Source organism: Sinocyclocheilus anshuiensis, unplaced genomic scaffold, assembly GCF_001515605.1.
Source record: "Sinocyclocheilus anshuiensis isolate Anshui unplaced genomic scaffold, SAMN03320099.WGS_v1.1 scaffold3549, whole genome shotgun sequence".
NCBI classification, from domain to species: domain Eukaryota; kingdom Metazoa; phylum Chordata; class Actinopteri; order Cypriniformes; family Cyprinidae; genus Sinocyclocheilus; species Sinocyclocheilus anshuiensis.
In genome coordinates, this window is record NW_015555993.1 from 1 (window position 1) to 480 (window position 480).

Genomic DNA, 480 nt, shown 5'->3' on the forward strand with positions numbered 1-480 from the left:
GCCGTAAGCGAGGACTGCCACAAAGAGTGAGCTATTTAAAGATCAACCACTCTATAGGCCAGAGTATTAGATAAGTAGTGAAGAAAATGTTAAAGCTTACAGCACCTTGTATTCCCAGGCAGTCTCCCATCCAAGTACTAACCAGACCCAACCCTACTTAGCTTCCAAGATCAGATGACATCAGGCACAGAAAGGGTGGTATGGCCGTAAGCAAGGACTTCCACAAAGAGTGAGCTATATAAAGATCAGCCACTCTATAGGCCAGTGTATTAGATAAGTAGTGAAGAAAACGTTAAATCTTACAGCACCTGGTATCCCCAGGCATTTTCCCATCCAAGTACTAACCATGCCTGACCCTTCTCAGCTTCTGAGATCAGACGAGATCGGAAACAGACAGGGTGGTATGGCCGTAAGCTAGGACTACCACAAAGAGTGAGCTATTTAAAGATCAGCCACTCTATTGGCCAGTGTATTAGATAA